Source organism: Choloepus didactylus, chromosome 5 (genome assembly GCF_015220235.1).
Source record: "Choloepus didactylus isolate mChoDid1 chromosome 5, mChoDid1.pri, whole genome shotgun sequence".
Classification (NCBI taxonomy): Eukaryota; Metazoa; Chordata; class Mammalia; order Pilosa; family Megalonychidae; genus Choloepus; species Choloepus didactylus.
The window spans coordinates 46228581-46235079 of NC_051311.1; the positions used below are offsets into that span (position 1 = coordinate 46228581).

The 6499-nt window shown below is 35.4% G+C and overlaps 1 pseudogene; it reads right to left on the reverse strand.

Moving 5' to 3' along the window:
- Positions 1-4887: 4887 nt before the first annotated feature.
- LOC119534710 lies at positions 4888-6036 on the reverse strand (annotated as a pseudogene).
- Positions 6037-6499: the final 463 nt, after the last annotated feature.

Here is a 6499-nt window from a genome sequence, read left to right on the forward strand (position 1 = left end):
ATGATTGCAGCACTTCCTAAAGCAAAGAGCCCATAGCTGAGTCTTTGTTCAATCTGTTAGTAATAGCTACAGAATTGTGTAGATCTTTTGAATGCTTCTCTTAAGGAACTTTTTCAAGATGGTTAGAATAGGACCATAGAAGAAAGAGTTTGATGTTAGAATTTCTTGCCTTTAAATATTTAACATACATTTTTCCTAATCAATCTGAAGTCATTTAATATTTCTAACCAGTTTTCAGTTTCATTAAATACAAAAATATATAAATACATAAAAGTGAATAATAAGAATATTAAAGAGAGTTTCAGTTTTGTCTTTAAAAACAATGCTTTTTTAATTGGTGTTTTAAAATATTCAACTAATATAAGTAAACTCATTTTATTTCTGCCTGTTTTGTTTCATAATGCCTTACACGATTTTAATTAAGGTTATTTTTTCTCATTTGTCTTTTTGAAAATCCTAAGAACTAAGCAGTCTTATTTTAATGTATTTTCTTGCTCTTTTACTACCTTAATTTCCTCTGGAATAAATTCATTATCTGGTCATTAATTTTGTTGGCTATCTTTTTTAGAGTAATAAGCTAGAATAATATGTTAATATGTGTTTTAAGTTTGATTGGAGGTCTTTCATTCTTCCCCCTCATTAACTCTCCATTCCCAATAGTTTTATAAATTTTTTGTACACCTAGTAACTCAGGGCCTCCAATACAAAAACAATGTTTGACCTGACATTAAAAACTAATACTAGTATAGCATGCACAAGTAACTTTGAACCAAGAGTAAGCAGAGAGTAACAAACCCCTGTTCCATTTGAAAAGAAAATGGGTTTGTTTTTTGCTTGTTTGTTTGTTTGTTTGCCCCTATTTAATTGCTGGAACAACAAGAAAAAATTGTTTTAACTTATGTACTTTAAGACACTGCCATCATAAAGCAGAGACTTACATGAGTGAAAGTGAAAGAGTTGCCTCTGCAGAGATTGTAGTGTTAAGGGGGAGATTAGGCTCTTTGCAGCCCTATCTTTATTTAATTTTCTATTCCATTTACCGCAAAATGTAGTGTGGTCTCCAAAACCTCTAGCTGTTTGCAAAGTAGGGACTCTGCCTTTTTGCTAGTAGGGAGAAAAAAAATTCTATTGCTTTGTTTTACAGAGCAAAGGTCTGCCAACTACTCATTCATTATACAAGTATAAGCTTTGATAATATATGGCTATGGAGATCAAGGCTTCTGTATAAAGACTTCCTGTTGAGATGGATTCTCATATTTAAATATAGTTACCTAAATATTTATAAGAGACTTATGAGGTTAAATTAAGAGATGATTTGAGAAAGTAGACTTTTGTTGTTGTTGTTCTACATAATGTATCATAATTCATTTAGGGACCTAGAAATACTGTGTGGAAATGTATAAACATCACCTAAAAGTCTTTCTGCCCTGTATTTTAAAAATACAGAATAGTTATAATTGAAGTAGCCCTGGCTCTAGTTCTATACGGTTTGGCTATTTACTACTTATATGGAAGAAACATTTTGTTCTGGAAAAAGTAAATGCTTATATATATTTTTGCAGCCTGGGCTCTTCCTTACTCCATTTCTTCCTTTAATTTAAGTGGCCACTGATATATGTCTTCCCTGCTGTGTTAGAAAAATGGGAGCTGGATGTCCCAAGAATCAGAGATTATATAAAAATACAGCAAATAGACAGCAGACATAAATAATCTACCAAATGCTAACTCAAATTTTGGTCCAAACTGAACATTTAGAAAAAGATTTATTGTGCTTAATTAGAACAATTTCTTAAATCTGAACTAAATTGCCTTTAGAATCCTTTTTCTTTGTAAGCATTGTAAATGCTAACAAGTCTTATTAATTTTTTTACTATATGTTCTGTTGAAATAAAAACAAAGTAAAATGTGCAAAAAAACTAACACTAGACTGTTCAATTAATGAACAAAAACAATGTCAAAATATTCCATCTACTTATTGTTCTTCCACCACCCCATCTGTTTATCATTTTGCACAGTTAACAATCTACACAATTTTGTATACTTTCATTCTTATTTTTTCATCCTTCCTATAAATATATATGCCTAAACTATAAATGCTTTAGATTTTTTTCAGTTTAGAATTATATATAAATATATAATGTGATATACTTCTTCTAAGACATCCCTTTTGACCCAATTACTTTATTACTAAAATTTGTGCGTACGATTGTGTATGACTATAACTGTTTTTCCTTCTATGGATATTCCATTGTGAGAATATGCCACAATGCATTCACCCCTTCTCTTTTCTTTGGAAATTTATTTTGTTTACCAATATTTTTTTCAATTATGAACATTCTTGTAAATGTCACTTTTTATACATATGACCATTTTTTTCATGGCTTTATACACATAAATGGAACTAAGTTTTATGATATATGAAAGTTTAGAAAGAGCAGCATTATAAGAGAATGCTAGATTAGTTTCCAAGGTGATTGACCCAGTTTAAACTCCCATCAACAATGTGTAAAGGGAACCTACTGATCAGTGAACCCTCCAACAACTGGAAAACACAAAAAATAGTATTGTAGTACTTACGTATGTAGTAGCATGCTGCTTCTTGTCCCTTAATTCAACTCAGCTTAGTTTAATAAACTTAATTGAGCATCAATTATATGTCAGGTGCTGTGATAGGCTGCAGAGACTCAAAGTAAATAAGACAAGATAATATCTTCTTTGAGCACAGAGCCGACTGTGTCTTGGGGAAAGGGGAGGCTTGGTTGTTAAATTTCCAGGAGGTGGTGGGGTCTATGATGAACTAAAAGAACGAAAAGTACTGGCCACATAACTATAGAAAGAAGGCCCAGCAAATAGCCAGAACAAAGATGAGGATGCCTGAAAGATCATGTTGTGTTCTAGAAACCACAAAAAGTTTGAGAACATAAGGTCCTAGTTCAGAGTATCAGGCAATGATTCTGGAGAGGTGGAAGTTGCAGTGGGAAGGGTAGACAGGGGCACATCATGGAGAGCTTTGATAAACAAGGCCAAGGACCCTGTCTTTGACTGCAGATAGAGGAGAGAAACACTGAAGTGTTTTAAAGAGGAGAATAACAGGATCAGATTAGCATTTCAATTTTTTGAATGACTTTGAATGATTTTATCTTAGGAACAAGTAATTTATTAAGCAGAGAAAAACAGAAAATAGAAGGTAAGTGAAGGAGAAAGAGGTGAAGGGGGAAGGAGACATATAAATAACTTACAATCTGTCAACTCCTAGACAACCACTTTTTAATAGAATCTGTACCTACAGACATTTTTCTTACTATTTAGTTATTGACCACATAGTCTCAGCACATCACTGGAGTCTTGCAATGTCTCAGTATAAATGTGACTCAAAAACAGAAACTTTCCAAATACTAAATATGCTGTATATAGTATTATAATAGCTGCTTTAGCCTGCTTTCAGTTGTGAGACCTCCCATTAGCATGACATAACAATAGGAAAGGCTGAGGAATTTGCTCTGATTCAGAAACTGCCTCTTGTGATGATTTATAATATCAGGATTTGTAATATTGCCAAATAAACCATGGCTAGTAACTTGTGCACATCATGTTATACATAAATTTTAAATTTCAGTATGACATGTTTCCCTTTACTTATGAGGTCATAACTGGCCCAATCTAAAGGTGCTTCAGACCTCAGAAGAGGTGTTCTAAGCAATTGAGCAGTGAATAAAAATAAAAAGGAAAAGCATTTTGTATTTTGCCACTCATTGTTATACTGCCTTGATGTGAGATCTCTAAAGCAGAATGGGGCAAGGGGCAGATTTAAGAGAGATCCTACCTCAGTTCTCTCAAACTCCATTGGATTGTTAAACCTTTATTTGATTAATATTAGATACATTTTCCCTTAAACCTCTGTGTCTGTAACTTAATGCTTTCTTTTCTCTCCTTTAATAGAAGTATACTTTAGCCATATGTGCATATATTTTTATGGGATCATGCCCTTTTGTAAACTATTTTTGTTGCTTAATTATGTATTATGACCCACTTTTCATGCCATTTTTTTTTAGTTGCAGCGTTTTTCATCAAAAGGATATGCTGAATTCTAATCCATCAAACTCTTTTTAATGTGTTTTCCCCTAATTTTTCTCTTATAAACAAAATTTAATGTGAGTCCCATCAGTTATTTTCATATATCTATGTATATATATATTTCCTTAGCACAAATTTCTGGATTGGAATCATTATACTACAAGTTCCACTTTACTCCCAATATTATTAGACTTCTTCATGGACAAGGTATTTTAATTCTCACTACAATCCCAGTATTTGTTCTGCCCATAAAATTTTTGTCCCGAATAAATACAAAATAATCTTTTATTGAACACTTACGATATGCCCAGCACAACTCAAAGTATTTTGCCTGTATTTGCTTATTTAATCTTCAACACAATGCAGTGAAATAGGCATAATTATTGGCCTCATTTTACATATGAGGGAAATGAGACACAGAAAGGTTAAGCTTGTCCAAGTTCACACAGCAGGAAATAGCTTCAAACCAGGTGTTTTGGCCCCAGAGCCTATGCTTTTCAGTGCCTATACTATGCTTTTCATGATTGGCTCCTTCATTTAGATTTGTATAAAATGTTACATCCTCCTAGGCCTTCTTTGACCCTTGTATCTAAAGCACTCCACAGTCACACTCTATTACTATGCTGCTTTTTCTCCACTTTACCACCTGCCCTGTCTGACCACCCAAATCTATTCTCTGATTTGTTCTATGACCTGAGAGGCTGAGTCTTTTTTTTTTTTTTCAAGGACAGATGCAACTCTTTTAGCATTTAATGAACCATTTTTCAGTGGACAGCAATGCACATAAATGCACATGACACAACAAAGATGGGTCTAATAGTCTTTCAGAGTAATATAACCCATCTTTGTTGTGTCATGTGCATTTAATATGCCTTCTGCAATGTCAGACAGATCTACATGTAATTCAGGGATACCATTGGTACAGTTGTCCTTCCAGAACTCTAAAAGTGCAACCACCATGCCTCTCAGTTCAACCCTGGAGAGAACTCCATCACAGTCAACATCAAACACCTTGAAGCAAAATTTTTGTCTTTCAGCCAGAAGTACCCTGCAAAAGGCTGATAACCTACATGATATCTCCTTAAAATCAATATGATTGTCATGATTTTCATCAAAATCATTAAACAATCCTTCATTCAAAGATGGTCAAATAGGTGATGAAACCAATGGGCCAAATGTCTCTAAATCAAATCATCCATTCCAGGATTGAGCCTTTAGTAGCCAATAGCATTTCTCCAGATCAGTGATGTCTGATTCCTCCAAATATGTGACTCCAGCCACAGTTTGGTAGAAAGTGGGAGTATAACTGTCATTACTGAGTATAACATACACACTCCAGATAGTAGCCATCAAGAGAAGGTACAAGCATCCTTGTTTAGAAGAAGCCAATTTCTAATCTTTTCATAGTTTACCTTTTCACCCTCTGAGAAACACTTCCTGATTGTTTCTGGAACTTTACCATTCACCATGTGGAACAGTCTTTCCATTTCTTCCTGTACAACATGGCTTCCAGATTCACTTGAAAAAAAAGACTAAGAATGTATTCCCTTTCTCTTCATCTCTGCCTCTTGTAAGGAGGAGAAGTCCAACTATTAAGCTATTGAAGTGTAGCCTTTTGGATGTTCCACTAAAAGAACAGTAAGTCACCATGGAATTTTAAGAATGGGGAAACTGGTACAGGAAGGTGGTGAGTGTGGTTATAAAAGTTCAACATATGTAATCCTTGTGGTGTTGGAACTGTTTAATATCTCGAATGTGGTGGCGGATACACAAACCTCACCAACTTTTGGAGACACTCCATTCCCAAGCACTTCTCTAATGAAGCAGTGCTGGCCCATGTGACTTGAGAGTCCATAGGTCTTCTTGAAGGCAACTTTCAGTCATTTCAGCTCTATATAAGTAACTCTTCCTCAATGCCTCTTCGTAGCCAAGGAATCTAATCCATGACCCCTTGGCGCCCATGATCCCCTCATCCCCTCAGCTGGAGGTTGGAGCCTGACCTCACCCCCACCACCTCCCACCTTCTTCTTGGTGTCCCTGGGTGAAGGTGTCTGCATCCCTCAACCCCCTTCTCCCTTCAAACTAACTGAGAGGCTGGGTCTTATTATCTGAATCTCTCAACTTCTTTGGTTGTCTGGCTTCTGGTTGGATTCAGACAATGAAGGAACTGACAGGAGATGAAAGGGCAGAAGGAGAAAGAAGTTGCAGTATTTCCTTCTAATTGTCTCCATGCTTTGTACTATGTCTCGGATATAGGTGAAGCCCTCTAGGACTACAGCACCCATCAGGCAGCCCATCTACCGTCGCTTCCATCTCCCTTCCAAGTTTGATGATGCTACTTCCTTTGCTTATCCTGCCAGTTCTAGGGATGTTAATGGCTTCCTGTTGTTTCTAGTCCCCGGATGCCTCAGTATTCCCTGCTTAC